General features: G+C 48.4%; 1 protein-coding gene across 1 annotated transcript in view; it reads left to right on the forward strand.

Annotated features, from left to right (window-relative positions):
* The first annotated feature begins 1,619 nt into the window (after positions 1-1,619).
* LOC137650425 (dehydrogenase/reductase SDR family member on chromosome X homolog) overlaps positions 1,620-25,931 on the forward strand; it is an 833,317-nt gene continuing 809,005 nt past the window's right edge. The window contains exon 1 of the mRNA XM_068383662.1: positions 1,620-1,838. The gene's annotated coding sequence lies outside the window, so the exon portion shown is untranslated. The remainder of the gene's footprint in view (positions 1,839-25,931) is intronic.

A 25,931-nucleotide genomic window follows, 5' to 3' on the forward strand; every position in this document is an offset into this window, starting at 1 on the left:
AAGGCAAGTGACAGTGATATTGCCCTATCGAGCAGGACAATACCCTAGAAGCCTAGAGACTTACCATATACACAGATGATCAGCGCCCAAGCCCCCTCTCCACCCAAGCTAGGACTAAGAAGGGCCAGACAATGGCTACTGATAACTCAGCAGGTAGACCTATGGGCTCTCCCAAACTCCCCCATCATTAGCTCATAAGGATGGTGAGATTACAGCAACCAAAGAAACTAACGAGTTTGAGCGGGACTTGAACCCCAGTCTGGCGTTCACCAGTCAGGGACGTTACCACATCGGCCACCACAACCCCTTGGGTAATATGTCTTATAATTTCATTTCTAATCGTGTCCTGCCATTTAACTCCCAATATTCAATTTTTTTTTATAATATCAAGTTTGGCAAGTAAAGTGCATGAAGCAAAAATATAAAATCTTTAATAGCTAATAAAATTAGAATCGTGAACTTTAGCGCTCTACAAAAAGGCCAGTGGAAGCAATTGCTCATTGACACTTTTTGATATCTTTGTATTTCGTTAAATCTCTCTCTATTAAAACTAAAAAAACTGGTAGCTGGTTGTTGTTTTGATCTATTTTGAATTGTTTCCATTAATACTAAAAGCCTCTGTAAAGGCCTACCTTGATATTCAGATAAACTAAATAAATGATACACACATTTAAGCTGGTCTTACGCTGGAGTTATGTTTATTACATCTCTTCAGTAGAGGAATATGGCACTGTAATTACAAAGTTTATATTTTATTGAGCATATTCTTCGCATGTTTTCCTCGCTCGGTAAGCTAGTTATGTTTTCTATTTATGTTTAAGATGACTGTTGCTGTTGTTCCACAGTAAAGACATTTGAACAAATGTAAATAATTCATATTTTACAGCTTTCAAACCTACCAGCTGGAATTTCCCCAACTTATTAATACTTTTACAATTTGCAACATATCTTTCTACCATGATTTTTATTTGAAGCACTGGAATTGACGCAAGGTTTATTAAAATAACCTAGCTTTGAGTTAGCATTAACCATAGAGCTCAGGGATGCCAGAGAACTTCAAATCATTCATTCAGTCTTGGAGCTCAGTTTGCATGGTTCTTATTAGAATATATTCTATTCACTTAATTAACTGAGTTACATAGCTGTCATTGAATTTCCATCGTTTCGATTGCGACAGTAATTTCCTTTAATACGTCTAAAGTTGTATCTTTACCGTGACCATTTTCTAAAATTTGTATCTTGATCATACAGTGTGGATAAATTTATGACGAATTTGATAATCTAAATCGTTAAAATTACAATTCTTGCCTCCAGCTTTTATCGTAGAAAATAACAATAAAGTATATGGGTGGGAAAACGAAGGATTTAGCGAATGTCTCCAACGGTCGCACCTCCAATCATTCACTTAAATAAAAGACGTTCAAACTTAACTTCTAGCTCAAAACTCTTGCCTCAAATGGAAAAATATTTTCCCGCCCTCCCCTTTATTCATTGTCAGCGTTCGCTAGTTCTTAACTTCCCCACCGAAACGAAGACTATATCTTTCCAGTATCCTTGCGTTGAATTATCATCGATGACTCAACACTGTAACACACTATTTGGTCAAATTTCCAACAGATCGTTTGGACGTATTCGTGTGTTAATCTTGTGTTTTATTTTATTTTTTATTCAGTGAACCGTTTTCTTTTATTTTTTTTTGTTTGGTGGTTGAAAATAAACAGTTTGAAATCAATTACATCCCCTTGGTGCTAGTGATCTTTGTATGTAATCTCGTCAAATAACGCCTTTATTACATACGTAATTCTGGATCTTTAACGATGGACATGGAAATATCGTAGGTAAGGATTAATTTTCAAGTATGTTTTACCACCATTGTTCATACTCCATTGCATTATATTTAAGAATAATTTATTCCTGGCTAGGTAGTAATTCTTTGTGATTTGATACCATCCGTCCTTGGAGGTTAAGCTAACCTTTTATTAGGCCTACCGCATTATCATAATTTTGACAGTTTTCGTAATTTTATATGCATTTCAAGTTTTCACCATTGTTATTGATTTAAACTACTGATTTTATTTATATACCATTATATTTCATAGTTATTGGAGACCATAAGTGAAATATATAGTTATTGGAGACCATAAGTGAAATATATAGTTATTGGAGACCATAAGTGAAATATTCCAAAACACCATAAAAACTGGAGGAAAATTTGGTAGCCTAAATATTAACACACAACACCACCTGTTTATACAATGACACATATATGCTCCTGTCCGGGTACCAGCCAGCACTTAGCGAATCAGTTTCATATTTGAAACTATTGTTGCAAACAAACTGTTCCCCTTTTAAAATGGTTTTCTCAATTTTCCATTTTCCATTATTATTAGGATATGACTGCCGTTTGCAATTTCAGACTATTTTCATGACTGAAATTAAATATTTCATCAGGGAAATATACACAGGCATATGGCTTAACCTAAGGTTCCCCACTTAACAAGTTAGGACTCTTGTTCATGCCCACTGAGCGGAGGGTCTACGGCCCCCTTGCAACCCCGCTAGGACTGTGACCTTTTTGTTTGGAGATGTGAACCCCAGGTTATCCACTACAGTCCGATTGTCTCGGTTGTGGTAGAGGAAGTGATTAATTGAAAGGGACTATTTTCCTTATGACCATATCTCAAATTATTTCAGAAAAAACTACCTTGTCAGAAAAGTTACAAACAACGATGCCATTTCTTGGTCTTCAACCCTTTCACTGAAATTGTAACTTGGTCAAAATTTGGTAATTATATGAAAAAGGAAAATCTCCATTGAAATAACCCAAACTATAAAAGCTTGGTATTCAATGGAAAGGTCTTAATGAGAGCTCTCCAAAAATATCAGCACTCTAGGGTTTGTGGTTTTGAAAGATTTTGCTACATCAGAAGTTTCATTGAATTCACCGCTGACAGTGAAAAGGTTAAAATACGAAATGTCTTGTGCCACTTCCAAGTCTGATTTCCCCCCTTAACATACACTATTATAGCTCAGGCATTTAACACAATTTGTCCATGACAGTTTATCTGTAGGTTCTTCGTATTTAAAACAAATGGAGGTAAAATTAGTTTTAACTAGCACTGGATTTTAAATGCAGAAATATATTTCTTCCACTTTATACAGTGCATTTTGAACTAAATTGGCCTGTATTTTTATTGCAAATACGCATCTTTATAGATAGAGAACCCCTTAAAAACAACAATGTGGTTCCATTGTAGGAAATCAGTTTTTTTTTTTTTTTCTGGGGGAGGGGAATACAGAAAATTAGTAAAATAAAGGAAACTGTCAAATCTAACCACACCCACCTAACCTAGCCTAGGGACTAGGGCCTCCTTACAAACTTACAGTACTTATTTAGGGGGCCTCGCCCACTACGGCTCACCTCCTTTCCCTAACCTCACTTATGATGCCAGAAGACTTTCAAACTGAGGGAGGAAAAGAAACTTTACATATTGTGATTAACCACCTCCCTGACCTTACATAGTCAAAGTTGAAAATGTAGGAGTTTGTAGATTAATTACTAAACTTCTGATTTATCTACATGAGCAGGGAGATGCTGTGAGCCAGACTGTGCCGACTGGCGGTAACAAAAATTGTGATGAAGCAACTCCTTCCCCTGTATGGTTTCGGATAAATATAAAGCGAGACAAATACTGTTTTTGGAAGTATTCTGACCTATTACCAGGCCATTTGATCAACTCCTTGACTTCTCACCAAAGACATTGAATGTTTTGAGTATGGGTGTGGTGACTTGTCACCAAAGATGTTGAATGTGTTGAGTATGGGTGGTGGGGTTGTAGGGTCCACAAAATGTTCACTATGGTTTACAGTACAGTAGTTTTACCCAATATGCTTAAGGGAGTAGGCTGACTAATTATCACTAATCTCACCATTGCCCTGTTTAATGTATTTCTGAATTGAAAGGACTACTGTATTGTTGCAGCTTCATGCTTTTAAACCAATGGTTCAACACGAAGCATAATAAAATGGGTTTTCAAAACCCTTTCAATACTATATCCCTGAATATTCTCATGCATCCAAAAATAAGCTCCTGTCGTTGACTTTGGCGGGTGTTATTAAATTTAGTTTGTTCCGTAACCGAAATACAAACCACGCTATTTACAATGGGTTTACTTTCGGCGTAGCTGAAATTGACGAGCCAATAGATTTTAACGAGGGTTAACTACCCCCGCGCTAGTTAGCGGGGGTAGGGGAAGGGGTAGGTTGCTACCCCTCCCCCCCCACACACCGGTGATTTGCTTCACTTCACTTTTGGCTCGGACGATGTGCAGACGTGTCTGTCTATCGTCCTCGTTATTGACAGCCTTAATCTTTTCTTTGCTTTTCCTCAGCTGTGTGTTTGAAGTTGGCCTCGCCCTTTGGTATTCATCATGCGCAAGTGCCCTGGGATCGCCGGCCGCCCCTTGCAGTACCTTCATGTCGGCGGTGGATACCGATCCTCACACCCTTTGCCCGCAGTGTCGAGGCCGACGGTGTGATAGGGAAAATACATGTAGTGAGTGTAGGGAGTGGTCTGCCTCCCAGTGGGAGAGGTTTGCCCGCCGGCGTAAGAAGAAGTCCAAGAGAGACCGTTCTCCTTCGGGGGTTGCCTTGAAGGAGGAAGGCTCTCGGGACTCTTCTTCCACCGCCCAAACCTCCTCCGAAGCTCCCCCTCGTCCGGCTTCTAGTGAGAGGCTGCCGAGTGGGAGCGCAGGCCCTTGTTCGGTTTCCCGACCTCGGTGTGCGGGAGAGGGCGTCGCCTCCCATAGCGGGGCGGCTCCCCCTCCTCCTCCGGGGGAGGATTTTGATAATGTTGATCCTGTGTATAATGATGATCTTTTTCAGCTTTGGGCTTCCTTGGGGCTTAAGGGCCTGCCCTCCAAGGAAGCCCTGTTTGACCTTATTCAGTTAGGGGCCGCTGTCAAGCAGTCGCCGGTGATAGCAGAGGTAGATCCTCTGTCTATCGTCGACGTCGTGGTGGCAAAGGCTTCCGACGAGTCTGGTCAAACCTCTGTGGCTCCTGATGTTGATGACGTTGCTGAAGGCTCTCCTTCCCCTTCTGTACATCCTTCGGAGGGGGAAGGGGGTCCCACGGTCTCTCCTGCGGCTAAGTCTCCCCCTCGGGGGAGCACTCTGACTGAGACTCCTCTTCGGAGGACTGATGATCCTGACGACCTCCCTCGCGGCCGCCTTCGTCGTAAGGCTCGTCGTCCGCTTCGCCGCAAGGGCCTCCCGTCTCCCTATAAGGGTGTCAAGAGGCGCCTTTTCGAGTCTTCTCCTCCTCCGTCCTCCGATAGGGACTCTCCTCGCTGGGAGCAGACTGTAGCAGCTGCGTCCTTAGACCTCTCCGGGGATCGTTCACGTTCTCCCACGCCTTTCAGACCTTCTACTTCCTGCGCAGATGGCCAGCAGTCTTCTGATCTCGTCAGCCGACGGGCACCGGTCCCTTCGGGGCAAAGGGATGTCGCCCACGGTGTAGTAGCGCACCAGCGCTCTCCTGCTCGTCAGCGCTCTTCTGATCGCCAGAGCTCTCCTGTTCGCCAGCGCTCTCCTGTTCGCCAGCGCTCTTCTGATGGTCAACGCCCCACTGCTCGCCAGTGCTCTCCTGTGGACAACGAACATCCTCCTGTTCCTGCTGCGCGCCCAGCGTGCCAACGGTCTCCTGAGCGCACTAGATCTCCTGCTCGTCAATGCACACCTGCGCTCCCAGTTCCTGACACGCGCCCTGTGCGCCCACGCTCGCCCACGCACCCTAGAACTCCGGTTCAGGACATGGGTAAGGACTCAACTTCTCCTCGCCCTCGCGATCCTGCTCGTCAGCTTTCTCCTGCGCAGCAACGCACGCGGTCTCCTGCGCGTACATCCAGAGTTCCTGCACGCCCACGCGCCTCCTCTTCCTGAGCCCACTCGTCTTCCTGCTCGCCAGCGTTCTCCAGCGTGCCAGCGATCTCCGACACGTCAACGTTCTCCTGCTCGTCAGCGATCTGCTGCGCGTCAACGATCACCAGCGCGTCAGCGCTCCCCTGAGCGCCGGCGATCTCCAGACCCCCCTCGTGATCCATCGCCTGCGTGCAAGCGCTCTCCTACGCGTCAGCGCCCAGTGGATCCAGAGAAACATAGGTCTCCTGCGATCAGCTCGCCCACGTGCGGTTGCTCGCCCACGTGCGGTTGCTCGCCTCCGTGTTATATGCGCCATCGCTCGCCAACGTGCCACCACGCGCCGACGCTCGCCTGTGCGCCAGCGTTCGCCAACGCGCCATCGATCGCCGACTCGCCATCGCTCGCCCACGCGTCACAGGTCCCCTGGCCCTCAGCGGTCTCCTGAGTGCTCTCATTCGCCCACGCGTCAGCGCGTTCACTCGCCAGCGCGTTCACTCGCCAACGCGCCAATGGGCTCACTCGCCAGCTCGCCTGCGCGCCCACGCGCTCACTCGCCTACGCGCTTGCACGCCCGTTTGCCCGCATGCCCGTTCCCCCGCATGCCCGTTCCCCCGCGCGCCCGTTTGCCCGCGCGCGATTGCTCCTGCGCTCGTTTGTCTCCGCGCGATTGCGCGCGCGCGATTGCGCGCCCGCGCTTCAACAGCCCCTCACGCGCGACTCTTTTGTATCGCCCCCGCGTGAGCGTCAGCACGACCCCCGTTCGCGTCGGGTTTCGCAGCTCGATGCAGCAGCAGGGACGCGTGTCGCCAGGTCGCAGTTGGGATCGCCTCCGCCTAAGCGCAGGTCTCTTTTGCAGGACAAGGAAGGACCTTCGGAGAGGTCAAGGCAACTTTCTTCCCCTTCTTTTTTGCAGGCAGGTCCAGTGGTGTCCACTCCGAAGGATCGCCCGATCCCCTTCCCTCCAGCGGGAATTTCGGACTCTGCGTCCGTGTCTCGGCAGTCTTGGTTTGGTCCTCTGATGCGGGCGTTAGTGAAGGCTATGAAGCCGGCACTCGCCGATCTAGGACACAAGCCAACGACGGCCTCGCCCCCGCTGAAGAGAAGGAGAGGAGTGGACTTCGTGGTGACTTCTCCCAGGGAGAAGTTGGTTCCTAAGAGGTCCGTCAGGAAGGCTCCGTCCCCTTCGCAGTCGTTTTCTCCTTCTCCCATAGACGAGGCCTTTCCGTCCTCAGGAGAGTCCAGTGAGGCGGCGGTCTCCCCCTCGGCACCAAGGGGGGAGTCACCTCCTCATGGAGGAGAATCATCTCGCGTGGAAGGTGCCTACCAGACCTCTTTGCTGGAGTCTTGTATCCCACCCAGGAGGGAACCCAAGGACTCCAAGACGATGCCGAAGTCGTCTTCACGAATTCGTCAGGAACCAGCCAGACCCCGGGAGAACGTCCATGTGTCTCCCCAGGAAGAGCTTCCGGGGACAGGAGACTTAGCTGCCAGTCCGCAGGGAGGAGAGCAGCAGGAGTCTGAGCATGCCTTCTGGCAGGTCTTGGGCCTGATGAGACAGCTCAACGGGTTCATGGACCCTGTGATCGCCCCCCGTGAAGGCAAGGACACGGTCCTGGACCAGGTTTATGGAACTCAGAAGCCCCCAAAGGCCAGCGCAGCTCTGCCCTGTTCCCAGGGGCTGAAGAGTGCCAGAGCCAGCGACAATGCTCAGCTCGCAGTACTCGCTTCCTCCAGTCGTTCTTCTGCCGGGAACAAACTCCTCCCACTTCCTCGTCTCCAGCAGAGGAGGTATTTTGAGATCATGGGGGAGTCTGGCCTCGCTCTTCCCCTCCACCATTCGGTGGAAGAGCTTATTAGGGGAATTCCTCTTGAGAAGCTCTCCGCCCGGCAGGTGATGTTCTCGGCGTCGGAGATCCTGAGCCACGAGAAGGTTGCGAAGTGTGACATATAGCCACTTCGTGGCTGGATGTCTGGCTAGGTTCTCTGGGCATCCTATTGTGCTCCGAGGATCTGTCTAAGGAGAGCAATAGGAAGGCCCTGGAGACCTTCCTCCTCTCGGGCACTCGCTCCATCGAGTTCCTGGCACATAAGGTTACCAACCTGTGGGCCAACTCGGAGCTGAAGCGTCGTGATGCGGTGACCGAGAAGATCCATCCGAAGGTCCCCGCCGTGGATGTCTGCAGGCTCAGACACGCCTCCCTCCTTGGGGGGAATTTGTTTGAGCCCCAGGATATGGAACGAACAACTGAGAGGTGGAGGAAGTCTAGCCAGGACTCCCTCCTCCAAAGGGCCCTTGCATCTTGGCCCTACAAGCCTCCAGCTCCGCAGCAACATCAGCAGCAGCCTCGCAAGACACCGAAGCAGGCGCCGGCAGCTAAGAAAGTGGTGTCTAAGCCCCAGCCCTTTCCTGCCAAGGACAAGAGGGGCGGTAAGTCCTCCAGGGGAGGCAAGACTCCTAGAGGGAGCGGCTGTGGCCGCAAACGCTAGGAGTGGCAGTCCCCCCGCGTGTCCACCTGTGGGGGGATGCCTTCAAAGTTGCGTGCACAGGTGGCAGCAACATGGGGCCGATGCTTGGACGGTCTCCGTGATTGGCCAAGGGTATCGCGTCTCATTCACGACATCTCAACCTCCCCTGACAGCGAATCCAGTGTCGTTGAGCTCCTATGCCATAAGATCGGCAAAGGGGCTAGCTCTTCGGGCGGAAGTCGAGACCATGCTCAAGAAAGATGCTCTCCAGGTCGTCGTCGACGGCTCCCCAGGCTTCTTCAGTCGACTCTTTCTTGTAAAGAAGGCGTCTGGAGGCTGCAGACCCGTCATCGACCTCTCAGCTCTGAACAAGTTTGTCAAGCAAACTCCGTTCAGCATGGAGACAGCGGACATGGTCAGACTTGCGGTGAGACCACAAGACTTCATGTGCACACTGGATCTGAAGGACGCGTACTTCCAGATCCCAATCCATCCATCTTCCAGGAAGTACTTGAGATTCAGCCTAGACAGCAAGACCTACCAGTTCAAGGTGCTGTGCTTCGGTCTCTCCACAGCACCTCAGGTGTTCACCAGAGTGTTTACCCTGATTTTGTCTTGGGCGCACAGGAACGGCATCCGTCTCCTCCGTTATCTGGACGACTGGCTGATCCTAGCAGACTCGGAGTCGACCCTTCTTCGACACCGAGACAGGCTTCTGGGACTTTGCCAGGATCTGGGGATCTTGGTAAATCTCGGGAAGTCCTCTCTGCAGCCGTCCCAACGACTGGTTTATCTAGGCATGTTGTTAGACACCAATCTCCACAAAGCCTTTCCATCAGACGACAGGATAGCAAGGCTGAGGAGGGTGGCGGAACCTTTCCTCAGGTGGGAAGAGCTTCCTGCCCAATCGTGGTTGCGTCTTTTAGGTCACCTGGCCTCCCTGGCTCGTCTGGTTCCAAACGGCCGTCTCAGGATGAGATCCCTGCAGTGGCGGCTCAAGTCCCGGTGGAATCAAGGATCCGATTCCCCAGACTTTCTGGTCCCGATAGGACCTTCGGAACAGGCGGACCTTCGGTGGTGGCTGGACGACGAGAACCTGCGAAAGGGAGTGGATCTTCTCGTCCTCCCCCCGGAATTGACACTGTTTTCGGACGCGTCAAAAGAAGGGTGGGGGGCGCACATTCTGAACCAGAGGACCTCAGGCCTTTGGTCAGAATCAGAAAAGTACCTCCACATCAACCTGCTAGAAATGAAGGCCGTTTTCTGGCTCTTCAACAGTTCCAACGGACCCTGGCGGGTCACTCCGTGGTGGTGATGAACGACAACACCACGGTAGTGGTTTATATCAACAAGCAGGGAGGTACTTTTTCGCATCAGCTATTCCATCTTGCAGTAGAGATTCTGAGGTGAACCAAAGTCCACTCGATAACACTATCAGCTCGCTTCATTCCTGGCAAGAGGAATGTGCTCGCCGACAGTCTGAGCACGGCTTCGCAGATAGTGAGCACCGAGTGGTCTTTGGATCCTCAGATAGCCAACAAAGTCCTGACTTTGTGGGGTTCCCCGACGATGGATCTGTTCGCGACAGCTTTGAATTTCAAACTACCCCTGTACTGCTCTCCAGTCCCGGACCCCAAGGCACTCTGGCAAGATGCTTTCCAACAACGGTGGGACAGCATCGACGTGTACGCCTTCCCACCGTTCTGTCTGATGAGAAGGGTGCTCAACAGGACCAGACTATCGGTCAACTTGTCGATGACTCTGATAGCTCCGCTATGGCATCACGCGGAATGGTTCCTGGACCTTCGGCAGCTCCTGACGAAGCTCCCGAGAGAGCTTCCCCCACGACACGAGCTACTCAGACAGCCACATTGCAACATCTTCCACAAAGCCGTAGCCTCGCTTCGGCTTCACTCCTGGAGACTGTCCAGTGTCTCCTCACGGAGAGAGGCTTTTCGCAACAGCTTGCAGAGAGAATGTCTTGGCACCTGCGAAAGTCCTCTGAGGGAGTCTACCAGGCGAAGTGGAGAGTCTTCTGTGGTTAGTGTCGTGGGAGGGGTATCTCTCCACTCGATGCCACTATTCCAGCAATAGCGGAGTTTCTCGTTTATTTGCGGGAGGAAATGCACCTTTCGGTCTCAGCGGTGAAAGGCTATCGCTCAGCCTTGAGGTTGGCTCTTAGGCTGAAAGGAGTGGACATTTCTTCCTCGCTGGAACTCTCTCTACTCATACGTAGCTATGAGCTTACCTGCCCTCAGTCGGAAGTGAGACCACCTCCATGGAACGTGGTTCGGGTTCTCAGGGCTCTTAAGAGACCTCCCTTTGAACCATTACGCCAGGCCTCTGATCGCCACCTGTCTTGGAAGACGGCTTTCCTGCTTGCTTTGGCCTCTGCCAAACGAGTTAGTGAACTTCGTGGTCTCTCGTACGACGTCGCCCATTCAAGGGGATGGGGGGAGGTAACGTTCAGGTTCGTCCCTGAGTTTGTTGCCAAGACTCAGAACCCTGGAGTGCCGGACCCACGGTTCGACTCTTTCAGGGTCACGAGTCTCCGTTCTGTAGCAAGCGACCCAGACCAGCTGCTATTATGTCCAGTGAGGAGTCTGAGGTGTTACTTGAAGAGAACAGCTGCAGTTCGTCCTCAGGTGCAAGCATTGTTTGTTAGCACAGGCAGGACGAAGAGGAGGGTCACCAAGAACACCATCTCGGCTTGGATTCGAAGGGTTATCCATCACGCCTTGAATCCGGACCCTCCTCCGTCACGTCGCCCTAGGGCACACGACGTCAGGGGCATCGCTACGTCCCTGGCCTTCAAGAGAAACTTCTCTGTGACGCAGGTGCTTCAAGCTGGGGTCTGGAAGCGTCAAACGACCTTCACACCCCACTACCTGCAGGACGTGACCCACAGGAGCCTCGATACTTTTTCTATCGGCCCTGTGGTGGCTGCACAACAGCTGATCTAGCCTCAGGCTCCTTTATGGACAGGTAGCAGTAGGTTGAGGGCGTTGTTACCCGGTTCTAGTCTGCGTGAATGAAAGAGTATGTCTGGCCCTTACTTCTTTCTTCATCCTCCCCTCTCTTGGGGAAGCAGCATCCAGGTCTCCGCATAGCTGACCTTAACCTCTGCAGGTAAACCATGCTTCCTTGTGCTCCTAGTATTAAGCTTAATACTGTCGCATCCCCCATACCCTGACGAGGTGGTATTGGGAACGTCCTATCCTAGATTCCTATCTAAAGGTCTCAAGGTCAACTTAGTAGGACGAGTCACGCTCTTTCCTCCACACACAACTTATGTAGGCCACACGTTCCTTGCGGAGCAAGGAACTTGTGAGGTGCAGGGACTCCTTTTCGCGAGTGCTACTCACTTGGAGTCGGAGTCCCCGGGTAAAGCCAAAGTCAGTAAGGCTGGGGACTTTCCACCCTTCCTAAGGGGTAAGTCACCCAATGTAAATAGCGTGGTTTGTATTTTGGTTACGGAACAAATGACAAATTCGGAGATAGTTTGTATTTTTCCTAACCATACAAACCTTAGCTATTTACACACATTTGCCCGCCAGCCCTGTCCCCAAAGTCAAGTCCTACCTCTAAGTGAAGTGAAGCAAATCACCGGTCTGTTGGGGGGGGGGGGGGTAGCAAGCTACCCCTTCCCCTACCTCCGCTAACTAGCGCTGGGGTAGTTAACCCTCGTTAAAATCTATTGGCTCGTCAATTTCAGCTACACCGAAAGTAAATCCAATGTAAATAGCTAAGGTTTGTATGGTTAGGAATAATACAAATTATCTCCGAATTTGTCATTTTTATGAATAGAACTTACCTGGCAGTTATATATATATATAGCTATAGTCTCTGACTTTCGGCAGAATTTTTCAAAAATCGTGGCAACCGCCTTGTAGTGGTTGTGCGGTTAGGTGGTTAACAACCCTTACAGGGTGTTACTTGGAATCATTCCCGTTTTCTGTTCTTCAGATCATCTATGCCGGCCGGATCGACAACACGTTGGTCCGTCATTAGAGTTTTTCTTTCACCTTCCCTGTATCGCTGTACCAGTCTGCTATTTGGTGAAGTACACTGATTTGGGGATTTGGCAATCGTGTTTTGTTATTTCTGTGCTTTTTTGCTTTTGATCATTATGAGTAATAAACTTCGTTTCCGTGTGTGCGAATGAGGAATGCAAGGTGAGGTTGCCGAAAATGTCGGTAGACCCTCACACCGTGTGTTTGGGTTGTAGGGGTTTTGAATGTGCACTTAATAAGAGGTGCGAGGAATGTAAGATTTTGAATGAAAAGGATTGGTTGGCAACTTGGCTATGACGCGCTATGTGAGTAAACTAGAGCTCGATAGAGTTAGGAGAGCTTCTAGGTCTAAATCTAAGTCTGTTAGCGAACTTAGTGTTGATTTATCCTTTGAACCTGAAATTAATTCTTCTTTGGAAGTTGATCCTTCCCCTGAGATAGTAACTCCTGCCCCTTCTTCAGGAACCGTATCTGCGGATGACCCTCGGTATGCCAGGATGGATGCCGAGTTGAAGGCCATTAAAGAGCAACTTGTGGCATTTGAAGGTAAGCCCAGTGAAAGTGATATTAGTGCTTGTGAAAGTGCAGTGGAGGTGGCGACTGACCGAACCTGTCATTACCCTAGGTCTAGACCTCTACCAAGCTCCCAGGACCAAGGGAGAAGGTACGTCGACAACCGAAAGGGGGTGAGAGGTACGTACCCTCGGTCAGCCGTCTCCTAAGACAGTCCTGTTGCCAATTCCCAGGCTGCTCTTGACCGCCACGGAAAAGGCGTGTCGGATGTGATGGTTTCTTCTCCGAATCCCTCTCCCAGACGCAAATGGAAGTTTGAGGTGTCAAGACCTACGAAGAGGAGGTGGAACCATGAGGAACAGTCTCGTTCTCACTCTCCCAGTTCTAATAGCTATGAACCTTGTATTTCAGAGGACGATTTAGACTACGTGCCTGTGAAGAGGACGAAATCTCGGTCTGCAAGTCGAGATAGAGTAGCCGAAGATCCTTCTCCTTCCACGAGGGTTATTCGTCAGCCCTCTCCTTCGGGACCGCAAGACCCAGCAGAAGTCGCTAAGTCTTTCATGTCAGTCATGCAGGAACAACTTTTTTCGTTGGTTTAAGCATTTAGCCGCCCTCGCGCCCAGTCCGACAGACGTAAAGACGACTCTTTGCCAATCAAGAAGTTAGCTTCTAAGAGGGAACGGAGTTCCTCTCCTAAGGAACCCTTGCACGCTTCTTCGAAAACACGACACCGCTCTGCTTCCTCTTCTGCTCGGCGCCAGGACAATTCCGCCTCTCGCTCTCGGCGCCAGGACGATACCGCCTCTCTCTCTCGACGCCAGGACGATGCCAGCATGCTAAACTTCCTTTCGTCGCCAGGACGATACCGCCTCTCGTTCTAGACGCCAGGACGATACGCCACTCGTTCTCGACGCCAGGATGATACCGCCACTCGTTCTCGATGCCAGGATGATACCGCCACTCGTTCTCAACGCCAGGATGATACCGCCTCTCGTTCTCGACGCCAGGACGACTCTTCCTCTCGCTCTCGGCGCCAGGAGGATACCAGCCTGCTTCCTCAGGACGATACTGCTTCTCGTTACCAGGACGATAGCAGCTCTTGGCGTAAGGACGTCTCCCCCTCTCACCGTCAGGACGCTTCCTCCTACCGCACCAAGGACCCTTCTAGCGCTCGGCACCAGGACACTGCCTCTTCCCGGCACCAGGACGACACCTACGCTCGGTGCCAGGACGCAAGCGGTTCTCGGGGTCAGGCTGCTTGCAGCCCTCTACTTCAGGACGAATCCTTCAATATGCCTTTCTGTCGGATTCTAGGGAGCCTTCTTCTCGAACGAAGGATGTTGTAGAGGTGGATCAGGATCTCGAGGAGGTCTCTGATGACGAAGACAAACCTGCTGACTCTGCTGGCGACTACAAGGTTCTCTCTCGATCCCTCCTTGAACTTTATGGGGAGGAGTTCCAACCCGCTGCTCCGCGATCTCCTCAATCTCAATTTAGCAGGAAGAAGGCCAAGAAAGTCTGCCTTCATCAAGATGAAACTTTCCATTTCTGCAAAGAAGGCACTTGCGAAAATTGATGATTGGATGAAAAAACGGAGGCAAGTGGTTAAGACTTCCTTCTCGCTTCAAAGGGTGGCATGTGGTATGAGACTGGGGAGCCTCTGGGTCTGGGAGTTCCTGCCTCCTCCAAGGGTGACTTCTCTGGCATCGTGGACTCGGCTAGAAGGCATGCTCTCAACTCGTCCAAGGTTATGTGGTCGATGTCGGAGCTGGATACCCTCGTCAAAGGCATTTTTAGAGCCTTTGAGGTTTTTAGCTTTTTGGACTGGTCTCTAGGGAATCTGGCCAGGAAGACTGAGCAGATGGAAGGAACTCAAGACCTAACCAGTATTATGTCCTGTATGGACAAGGCCCTTAGGGATGGGGCTAATGAGTCTGCTTTTGCTGTTTTCCACAGGAATCTTTAAGAAGAGGGCCCTGCTTTGCACTTTTGCTTCGAGATATGTAACCGTTGCACAGAAGTCTGAGCTGCTTTACGCCCCCCTGTCACAACATCTTTTTCCTGAAGCCCTTGTGAGACATTACACTTTCTCTGGCCCAAAAGGCCACCCAAAACCTTTTATCACGTTCACCCCATAAGCCCTTGGCAGCCGCTCCTTCGACTTCGAAGCGGCAGGAAAAGAAATTCCAGCAGCCCTTTCGAGGCAGGACTACTTCAAGACCTGACTTTAGAGGAAGAAGGCAAGAGTCAGGAGCAAGATCGAACAGAGGTTCGTTCAGAGCTCACTCCAAAAAATGAAGTTCAACTCCTCTAGACAACAATAGGCACAAGACTGTCACGTTTTTGGCAGTCTTGGAAGAGAAGAGGGGCAGACACCTGGTCCCTCTCAGTCATCAAGGAAGGATACAAGATCCTCCTTCTGAAGAAGCCTCCTCTCTCAGATACTCCTCTAGCCTTAGTAGCGCAGTACACAGATCCGGGGAAACAGAAGGCTCTCCTGGATCTAGTCGACCAAATGCTGGACAAGGGAGCGATAGAACTGGTTCGGGATCTATCTTCTCCAGGCTTTTACAATCGCCGGTTTCTGGTGCCCAAGAACTCGGGTGAATGGAGACCCGTCCTGGATGTCAGCTCTCTGAACGTCTTCGTGGAGAAGACAAAGTTCTCCATGGAGACGACTCAGTCTGTGCTGGCATCAGTACGTCCAGGGAACTGGATGGTGTCTCTCGATTTGCAGGACGCGTATTTTCACGACCCATCCATCCGACTTCAAGAAAGTACCTGAGATTTGTAATCCAGGGCAAGTGCTTCCAGTTCAGAGCGCTTTGCTTCGGTCTCAGCACAGCTCCTCAGGGCAAGTGCTTCCAGTTCAGAGCTCTTTGCTTCGGTCTCAGCACAGCTCCTCAAGTCTTCACCAGGATAATGTCGAATGTGGCAGGCTGGCTGCATCAAGAGGGGATAAGGGTATTGTTTTATCTGGACGATTGGCTGATATGTTCACGATCGAAGGAGAAAAGTCTGGAGGATCTACGAAAGACTTTTATGATGGCTCAAGATCTAGGCCTGGTCATCAACAGGGAGAAGTCTCAGACCAAGCCGAATCAGACTATTCTCTATTTGGGGATAGTTCTGAATTCAGTTCTTTTTGGGCTTCTCCCTCTCAGGAAAGACAGACCAAGTGTCTCGAGAAGGTCTGAAGTTTCCTGGACAAGAAGAGGTGCTCAGCGAAGGAGTGGATGAGTTTGCTGGGAACTCTCTCCTCACTCGAGCAGTTTGTCTCACTGGTGAGACTCCATCTAAGGCCTCTACAGAAAGACACAGGAAGACTCCTTTTCCTTCCCTATTCCAGCAAAGGTCAAGGATCATCTGAAGTGGTGGCTGGATCCCGTCTGTTGGGGGAAGGGATCTCCCTGTACAAGAAGAACCCAGACCTAATGTTGTTTTCAGACGCGTCAGTCGGGTTGGGGAGCAACACTAGGAAGCAAGGTGGTCTCAGGCTCTTGGGAAGAAAGTCAGTTGGGATGGCACATCAACAACAAGGAGCTGATGGCCATTCTTCTAGGGCTAAAGGCCTTCAAAGACTCGGTGTCAGGGAAGATTGTGGAGGTCAACTCAGACAACACCACAGCTCTTGCGTACATCAGGAAGCAAGGGGGGTCTCACTCTCTGTCTCTGTTCGAAACAGCAAGGGAGCTCCTTCTTTGGCCGAAGGAGAATAAGGTAGATCTGCTGATGAGATTTGTACAGGGACAGAGGAATGTGAGGGCGGACATGCTCAGCAGGAAAGGGCAGGTACTTCCCACAGAATGGACCCTCAACCAACAGGTCTGTCAGAGTCACTGGAGGCTGTGGGGGAGACCCTTAATAGACCTTTTTGCCTCCAACTTGAACAAGAGGATCCCCAACTATTGCTCCCTAGTTCTGGACAATGAGGCAATAGCGTGGACGACTTTTTGATGGATTGGACGGGGATGGACACACATGCCTTTCCCCCGTTCAAGATCATCAATCTGGTCATCAGGAAATTCGCCCTCCTCGATTCGGGACGAATGATCCTGGTAGCTCCATTCTGGCCAACGAGAGAATGGTTTACGGAAGTGGTAGACATGTTGATGGACTTCCCAAGAAGCCTTCCTGCAAGTCCAAAGCTGCTCAGACAACCCCACTTTGAGAGGTATCATCAAAACCCCCTTGCTCTCAAGCTGACTGCCTTCAGACTATCGAGAAGCTTGTCAGAGTGAGAGGATTTTTGGCGCAAGCTGCGAAAGCTATCGCTAGAGCGAGGAGGGTCTCTTCACAGAGAGTCTACCAATCCAAGTGGGAGACTTTTAGAGCTTGGTGTAGGAAGCACAAGGTTTCCTCATCCACTACCTCTGTGAGCCAGATTGCTGATTTTGTTATACCTCAGGCAGGACGCTAAGCTGGCAGTGTCCACAATCAAAGGGTACAGAAGTATGCTCTCTACTGTCTGTTGACATAGAGGCTTAGATTTGTCTCACGATAAGGACATAAGGACTTGCAAGACCTCGTTAAGTCTTTTGAGACAACCAAACAGGTTCAGTTAAAGCCCTCTTCTTGGAACCTTGATGTGGTTCTTAAATTTCTTTGCACCCAGAGATTTGAACCCATCTCACAAGCTTCTCTTAGAGAGGTTACGGAGAAAACCCTCTATTCTTTATGGCCCTAGCCACAGCTAAAAGCGTCAGTTAGGTCCATGCGATTGAAAAACAGGTAGGCATCAATCAGAATGGAGCGGTTTGTGCCTTAAGAATGGATTTCCTCGCCAAGAACGAGAACCCTTCAAAGCCCTGGCCAAGGACTTTTGAGGTTCCTAACCTTACTAACCTAGTGGGTCAAGAGCAAGAGAGGCCCCTCTGTCCAGTTAGAGCCCTCAAAGCTTACTTGTCTCACACTAAGAATGTGAGAGGCTCTTCTAGCTCCTTGTGGTGCTCGGTGAATTATCCGCAAAAGCCCCTTTCAAAGAACGCTTTCTCTTTTCCTGAGGGAAGTTATAAGTGAAGCGGATCTCTTGTGTAAGGAAGAGCACTTCGGCCTTTTAAAAGTGCAGGCTCATGAAGTGAGAGCCATTGCAACTTCACTTGCTTGTCGCAAGGACATGTCTGTCAGACAAATTATGGATACAACGTTCTGGAGAAGCAACTCTGTGTTCGCCTCTTATTACCTCAGAGGTGAGAGTGGATTATGAGAAATGCTATATCTTGGGCCCATACGTAGCTACGGCTTCTGTATTAGGCAAAGGAGTTACTATCTCCCCTCAACCTTAGTTTTTGTATGCCTGTGTGTGGGTTGGTGTTTATAATGGTTGTCTGAGTACGTCGACTTGTGGTACAGTCACCTCAGTCTAGATAGATAATTGATATCTTTTCTGCAAAGGTTAGGTGGTTAGTTTTTGTAAGGTTGCAGTTTTTAATATAAGGGTAGTAGGTAGTTCTGAAGTCTAGTCAGATTGTTGGTCTCACCCCGTTGACAGACTCGATTGAGTGGTTTTCAGCATGGCAGGTCCCATCCTGGCTGACACTCCTAAGGGAAAGCGACTCAAGAGGCAGGAACCTTTGAAGTCATCTACCTTAGCAGGTAAGGAATCAAGGTGTTTTTTATCCTACAACTTTTTTTGTTGTTTCCCCAACGATATTTACTGTCTATCACCCTCCTCCAAGTGTGTGAATCAGCTATATATATATATATATATATATATATATATATATATATATATATATATATATATATAAAACTGCCAGGTAAGTTCTATTCATAAAAATGGAGTTTTTATGATAAAACAAAGTTTTATGAATACTTACCTGGCAGTTATATATATATTCTAAGGCCCACCCACCTCCCCTCAGGAGACAGGTCGGGCATAGATGATCTGAAGAACAGAAAACGGGAATGATTCCAAGTACCACCCTGTAAGGGTTGTTAACCACCTAACCGCACATCCACCACAAGGCGGTTGCCGCGATCTTTGAAAAATTCTCCCGAAAGTCAGAGACTATAGCTATATATATATAACTGCCAGGTAAGTATTCATAAAACTTTGTTTTATCATAAAAACTCCATTTTAACATCTCGATACTTTATATTTATACGTTAACATTGTTTATTGACAAAACCTATTTGATCCGATGCAAATACAAACCCTTCGCTATATATAAAGGTTATTACTTTTTGGCAAAGCTGAAAACTTGCCTAGACGATTTTAGTGAGGGACAACTACCCCCATCTGCTAGTTAGCGGGTGGGGGTTGGGGTAGACCGGCTACACCGCTCGCTCATACCAGTCTGCCAAGTAACCACTTTTGCTTTTGGCTTGGTAGTGTAGATGTGCTGTCTCTCTCTCGTAACTTAAAACTCGCCTTGACTATTAATTCGCTTTGTCTTTTTCTTTTGTTACAGGTGTGTGTGCTTGCAGTCCCAGTATGCGGACATGTCCTGGTCCCGAAGGCCGCTCCTGCGGTACCTTCATGTTGTCCGTTGAGACGGACCCTCACCTCCCGTGCCCAGCTTGCTGGGGCCATCGGTGTTCACGGGATGACACCTGTGTTGAGTGTCGGGAGTGGCCTGCCACCCAGTGGGAGAGGTTCGGGCGTAGGGAGAAGAAGAGGGAGTCTAAGCGCGATTCTTCACCTTCGGGGTCTTCCTTGAAATCGAAGAAGTCGTGGGCTTCTGCTTCTTCTACCCCCAAATCTCTTTCCAAAGCTGCAGCTCTGCCGTGTATGGCTGAGCAGCAGAGCAGGTCTTGTGACTCCAGGTCAACCCTATGGGATAGGCGAAGGTGTCGATTCCCCTAGTGAGTTGGCTCCTCCCATTCCCCCAGGTAGTGCCTGCTCTTTCTTGGATCTTGCATTCTTTTGGCCATCGCTGGGCATCGATGGTTCCCCTTTGAAGGAAGCTCTCTTTGAGATCCTTCCGTTGGGAGGGGAGAGAAGGCGGTCGTCTCGTTCCTCCGAGGAGGTTGAGCTGCCTTGTGTTGGTGCAGGCGCTGCTGCCCGTCGGTCAGGCTCCGAATCTGTATCTTACGCTGAGGAGTTTTGTGGCAGAGATTTCGCAAGAGAAGATTACCTCGAGGTATCTGTGGTCCCCGTACGCTTACGGTTCTCCTCTAGGGGTGGAGGTAGAGCCTTATGTTCTTCTTCGGGAGAACAAACCTCCCCTTTGGAGGAGTTATCTTTCGAGCTAGACCAGTCTCCTCCCGAGCGGTGTAAGGGTTTGTGACCCCTCTCCATCCTGAACGTTCTCCTCCTCAGGCTGTGAGGAGTCTTCTTTTTGAGCCTGCTGGTTCTCCTTGCGTTGACCTTCCGGGTCTCGTGACGAGTACCCTTTGGGCTGGTGTGATCATGAGCCTTTGGGCTCTCATGTTGATCCTGCAGGTTCTCATGACCCTAGGAGTCCTGCGGGCCTCCGTCGCATTGAACTTTTGAGTTCTCGCGACTCTGAACTTTCAAATTCGTTACGCTGAGCCTCCAGGCTCTCGTAATGATGGTTATGCTGAGCCTTCGGGCTCTCATGCCATCACTTAGGCTGAACCCTCTGGTTCTCATAACGGGAAACCCTGGTCTCCCGTTACGCTAACCTTTCGGCGTCTCATAACCCTGATTACGCTGAGCCCTTGGGCTCTCGTGACTCTCTGTCAGGCTGATCCTTCAGGGTCTCGTAACAGGGAAACCTTGGTTTCCCTTTGCACTGGCCATTTAGGGTCTCGCAACCTAGGTTACGCTGAGCCCTCGGGTTCTCGTTCCTCTCATCACGCTGACCCTTCTGTGGCTTGTGGCTGGGAAACCTCGGTTTCCCATTGCTCTGACCCTTCGGGGTCTCTCAACAGAGGTTACACTGAGCCCTCGGGCTTCTCATGCCACTCGTCACGCTGACCCTTCTAGGTCTCGTGGAAGGGAAACTGTGGTTTCCCGTTGCATTGCCCGTGCATGGATCTCGTAACACTGATATCGCTGAGCCTGTGGGCTGTTGTTCCGGATGCCGCTCTAAACCCCCGGGTTCTTATAGCAGAGAGTTCTCTCCTCGTTGCGTGAATCCTAAGGGTTTACACTATCACGCTGAACCTGTCGGTTCTTGTGACCTTCGTCATGGAGGGTTTCCCTCTTATGATAGAGAGTCTGAGGACTCTCGTTGCGCAGAGCTTTCAGGCTCATGCAACTTGCGCTACGCTTAACCACCGGGTTCTTGCAGCTCTCGTCCTGTTATCCATCCTACAGGAGTTAGTGACGAAGTTCCTCAGGGTCCTCGTCGTGTGGATTCATATGGGTCTAGCGACCGGGGCTTACAATCCATGGTTGATCCCCCTCATGTCTTTCCACCTCTTGACCCAGCTCATTCTCATGCTGCGTCACGCATGAGCCCTTGGGCTCTCGTGACTCTCTGTCATGCTGATCCTTCGGGGTCTCGTAACAGGGAAACCTTGGTTTCCCGTTGCACTGACTATTTGGGGTCTCACAACATAAGTTACGCTGAGACCTCGGGTTCTCGTGCCTCTCGTCACGCGGACCCTTCTGGGGCTTGTGGCTGGGAAATCTCGGTTTCTCATTAATCTGACCCTTCGGGGTCTCTCAACAGAGGTTACACCGAGCCCTCGGGCTTCTCTTGCCACTCATCACGCTGACCCTTCTAGGTCTCGTGGAAGGGAAACTGTGGTTTCCCGTTGCATTGCCCGTGCATGGATCTCGTAACACTGATATTGCTGAGCCTGTGGGCTGTTGTTCCGGATGCCGCTCTAAACGCCCGGGTTTTTATAGCAGAGAGTTTTCTCCTCGTTGCGTGAATCCTAGGGGTTCACACTATCACGCTGAACCTGTTGGTTCTTGTGACCTTCGTCATGGAGGGTTTCCCTCTTATGACAGAGAGTCTAAGGACTCTCGTTGCGCAGAGCTTTCAGGCTCATGCAACTTGCGCTACGCTTAACCGCCGGGTTCTTGCAGCTCTCGTCCTGTTATCCATCCTACAGGAGTCAGTGACGAAGTTCTTCAGGGTCCTCGTCGTGTGGATTCTTATGGGTCTAGCGACCGGGGCTTACAATCCATGGTTGATCCCCCTCCTGGCTTTCCACCTCTTGACCCTCTTAATGAGAGAATGCCTTGATGAAGTCATTGAGCTTCAGCACGGCACTCTATTCCCGTGCTGAAACTTGGTGATGGGCAAGAGGGCTCTCAAACTTGGGGAAATTGCTCCCCCAGTTCGAATCTAAATTTCTCTCTTAATTATCTTTTTCTTCCTCTTTATATTGCTTCAACCTTCTCTTAATATTATAAACTTTCCTTCATGTTGCTGTCCCAACCCTATGAGTAAAATTTCCCATATGTATATGTGTATACATTTACATATGTATGTTTATTATTATTTATTTTTTTTTATCTCTCTTTATGGCATGGATGTTTCTACATCTGTTATTGCCACTTGGGCGGATGTTTCTACATCCGGTATTGCTGCCTGCTTTGATGAATGGGAAAGGTGTCACGGTTGGGAGGTGTTTGTGCTCAAAGCTATATGTGAGAGTATTGGATGATCTCAGCCATCCCGAAGATGGTTTGGACCTTTTTGGCGGAACTATTCTCAAGTGTTGGGTCTTCAGAATCCAGGGGGATCCTATGATTGGGGTAGGACTCTTGGCTTTTGTCCGGAAGCCCGTCATTACAGATATGGGGAGGATGATTCCATAGTTTCTTGGTCTCAGTCCTAACAGGCGGGTTCAGCTTACACCTGTGCCTCTATATCTGTTTTGATGCTATCCTTCGGGTAGGGTATGGAGTAGACCATCTGGGAAGTATACTCTCACTGTGCCGGTAGTGGAGAGTGCAAATTTCCTTCCCAACATGTGATGCCTTAATGTTCTCAAGCAGGTAAATCAAACTATTCAAAAAATCACACTTCTCTTTTCTTTATTCTGATGGATTCTTGTGAGAATGACCCCACCTCCCCTGGATATGCTGACTCGCCCCCGGCACTGTTGACGACCTCTGGCAATTCATTTAAAGAAAACTCCGTTGACGACGTAGGAACTAAAAAGGACTATTCTTTAAACACTCGGAAAAAGGGTAATTTGGGCAACACAGGAAAACTGAATGCCCTGCACGTTACCCAAATCCCATTAGAAGCTAATTATGATATGCTACATCAAATATTTGAGTGTTATGGATTAATAAAAGAAATTAGAATGAAACTTCAAGATGATAATTGGGAATCTTGGTTATCATTTAATTGTCATGAGGAAGCATTTAATGCAAGCCGTAATATTGTTGATATTAAAGTAGGTAATATGAGTGTTAAGGGTGCTCTTTGTGATGGGGCCCCTAAAGATCTGGATGTCTACAGACCAGCAGACTGGGCTGATAAAGATATAGAGGCAGATATGCCATCCCAAAGAAAGCTAAAACCACCAATGTGGCTTCTTGCTCAATCTGTAGGAGGTACGGAAAATTATTTCAAGATCTGCAAATTTCTTCAGAGGAAGGTAGGTACGATCGCACCTGGAGATATATCTCGATTCGGGAAGAAAAGTTACTTGATAAAGGCCAAGTCATACACACCGTCTGTTATACTGTCCAATTTGAAGACAGTAAATGATGATATAAAATTGGACATCAAACCCCATCTAAACTTTAGCTATGGAAGGGGAGTGGTTTTTAATAGGGATTTGTATGAATTTACTGAAGAGGAGATATTGGCTATGTGTCCTCTATCAGTGTGGAAAGTACATAAAGTACCTGGAACATCAATGATTGTTCTTACTTTCCAGGATGCCGATGTACCTTGCCACATAGACATAGAAAACGAAAGGATCAGAGTTCAACCTTTTAAGCAGAAGCCACTGCAATGTTATAATTGCTTTAAATTTGGACATCCTTCCAAAGTTTGCAATAGTGAAAAAATTTGTAATACTTGCTCCAATATTTACCATGGGGAATGTACACTTGAGGCAAGGTGCTTAAACTGCAACTCTAATCATAAATCTAATGATAGGAACTGCCAGTTTTATAAGTTAGAAGAGGCTGCCCTCAATAAATCAGTTATTGAACATGTAAGCGTGGGGCATGCCAAGAGATTATTAAATAAATCTAATACTTATGCAAAGACATTAAAAACAGGAGAAAAAGTTCCTCGGGAATCATCTCACCCACCTACTACTGTAGGTAGTTCTCGAAAAAGGAATTCACCATCTATTGATAAAGTGCTGCATAAGACAAGAACATCTCCTCCTAAAGATTTATCATTGAGTATCAACAAAAAGACATTGCCCACCACTATCAAACCTTTGTCCCCCATTACAAAGGATAGTACTAACCTCTCCCAGGCCATATCCTTGCCTGATTTAATGGAGATTCCACCTGACACCAAGTTATCAGGTGTACCTGTAGTGGGGAAGGTACAAAAACCTGGTAACTCACAACCTATTAATCGTAAAAGAGAGAGACCTCCATCTCTCTCACCCCCTTCCATAAGAAATACTAGAATTATGACATCAAATAAATATGATGTTTTGTCTGTTGATGTTGCCGATCAACCAGAAGACAATTTAAATAAATCAGAAATTCAAGTTGAGGTCCACCATCCCCCTCAACAAATAGATAAAAAAGATACAAAGAAAAACACCAACGTAAAACCCAACATAACAAGACCATCTCTGAAGAAACCTTCAGGTAATAATGTTAGATTAAAAACTGCTAATGGGAAGACCTCATCCAAGATGTCTTCCCGAATTAATCCATAGTTTTCTCCTCAATTTTGCAATGGAACTGTCAGGGTTTAAGGGCGAAATTTGAAGAACTTAAGCTCCTAATTCATGAACATTCCCCCATAATTGTATGTCTACAGGAAAGTATGCTTGATGCTAACACTCCTAGTCCTCGAGAGTATGTTAGCTATAGAACACCATATAATCATCAAGCAGGGAGCCATGGTGGAAGTCTCATGTACGTTCGTCGAGATGTTCCCCAAATACTTATGTCTATATGTACAACACTGCAGGCAGTGGTTGTACAAATTGATATAGGAAGAAAATGTACAATATGCTCTCTCTACTTGCCTCCAAATGATAATATTTTATATGATGATTTAGCAGAGGTCATTCATCAACTCCCTCAACTATTTCTCTTACTGGGAGATATGAATGGTAGACATCCTTTATGGGGTGATATCTTAGCAAACACAAGGGGCAATATTATTTCATCAATTGTGGAGAATGAGGATGTGGGTCTCCTTAATACAGGAGAGCCCACACACTTCCATGTTCAGACAGGTACCTTGTCATGCATTGACCTTTCAATTGCAAGCTCTAACTGCCTTCTTGATTTTGATTGGAGGACATTAGATGATTGGCATACTAGTGATCATGCACCAATCATTATAAACACCAACAAGGGTCCGCCTTTACAAAGATCGCCACGATAGAATCTTGACAAGGCAGACTAGGTTAGATTTTGTGAGCTAAGTGAAATCGAAGGGAGTGCAGATCAGTTTGAAAGTATTGATGATGCCATAGACCTACTGAATGGAACTCTCCATACAGCAGGAATCAATTCGATTCCCAAAACCACAGGAATATTCAAAAGACGACCAGTCCCGTGGTGGTCTTCAGAATTAACAGCCTTGCACAGAGCCACCAGAAAATCTCTGTCTAGATTGCGTAAACGCCGTACGGAGGAAAATTTGATAACGTACAAAAAGTGTAGAGCACAGTTCCGCCGTGCCATGAAGGAAGCTATACGCCAATCTTGGGTGGCTTTTGTTTCCTCCATTAATAGTAGGACACCACCATCTCCTGTATGGAGGAAAGTAAAAAAGATTGCAGGCAAATTCACCCCAAACCCACCACCAGTGTTAAAGGTGAATGGTCAGTATGTTACTGAAGGAATTGAAGTTAGCAATGCCCTGGCTGACCATTTTTCAAATGTATCGTGCAAGAGTGTAGCAGCTCCTGGTCACCAGTACAGGAGCATTGAAGGAAAGAAAATTTTAAATTTTGCAACAGGAAGGGAAGAGTCATATAATTCTC

This window comes from Palaemon carinicauda, chromosome 1, assembly GCF_036898095.1.
Source record: "Palaemon carinicauda isolate YSFRI2023 chromosome 1, ASM3689809v2, whole genome shotgun sequence".
Taxonomy (NCBI): Eukaryota; Metazoa; Arthropoda; class Malacostraca; order Decapoda; family Palaemonidae; genus Palaemon; species Palaemon carinicauda.